We start from the raw sequence: 672 nt of genomic DNA on the forward strand, positions 1-672 counted from the left end.
ATATAGGAACCTTATGGTAACTACAAACCAAAAACCTATTAATAGGCACACACACAAAGAAAGGAATCCAAACATAACACTAAAGATAGCCATCACATGGCAAGGGAAGAAAGCGAAAGAAGGTAAAAGGAACAAAAAGGAACCATGGAAACAACCCAGAACAATTAACAAAATGACAGTACGTATATATCCATCAATGGCGACTTTAAATGTAAATAGACTAAGTTCTCCAATCAGAATAGAGTGGACTCAGCCGTAAAAAAATGAAATCTTGCCTTTGTGACAACTTGGGTAACTCTAGAGGATATTATGTTAAATACATCAGAGATACATCAGAGAAAGACAAATACCAAGGATCTCTATCTGTGAAACCTAAAAAGCAAAATGAAACAAAAACAGACTGAAATACAGAGAAGGGTTGCCAGGAGGGTAAGGGGGTGGGTGAAGATAGGTGAAGAGGATTATGAGGAACGAACCTTCAGCTACGCAATACATAAGCCCTGGGAAGGTAATAATACTGTAATAACTATATGGGGATAGATGGATACCAGACTTATCCTGGTGGTCATTTCATAATGTATGCTAATGTCAAACCATGATTTGGTATACCTGGAACTAATAGAATATTGTATGTCAACTACATTTCAATAGAAAAAGAATCATATGTTAATT

General features: G+C 36.0%; 1 protein-coding gene across 1 annotated transcript in view; it reads right to left on the reverse strand.

Moving 5' to 3' along the window:
* The window catches only part of LOC104998454 (beta-hexosaminidase subunit beta-like), a 32,755-nt gene that overhangs the window by 12,805 nt on the left and 19,278 nt on the right, over positions 1 to 672 (reverse strand). The gene's annotated exons all lie outside the window — the stretch shown is intronic.

This window comes from Bison bison, unplaced genomic scaffold, assembly GCF_000754665.1.
Source record: "Bison bison bison isolate TAMUID 2011002044 unplaced genomic scaffold, Bison_UMD1.0 scf7180017864329, whole genome shotgun sequence".
Lineage (NCBI taxonomy): Eukaryota > Metazoa > Chordata > Mammalia > Artiodactyla > Bovidae > Bison > Bison bison.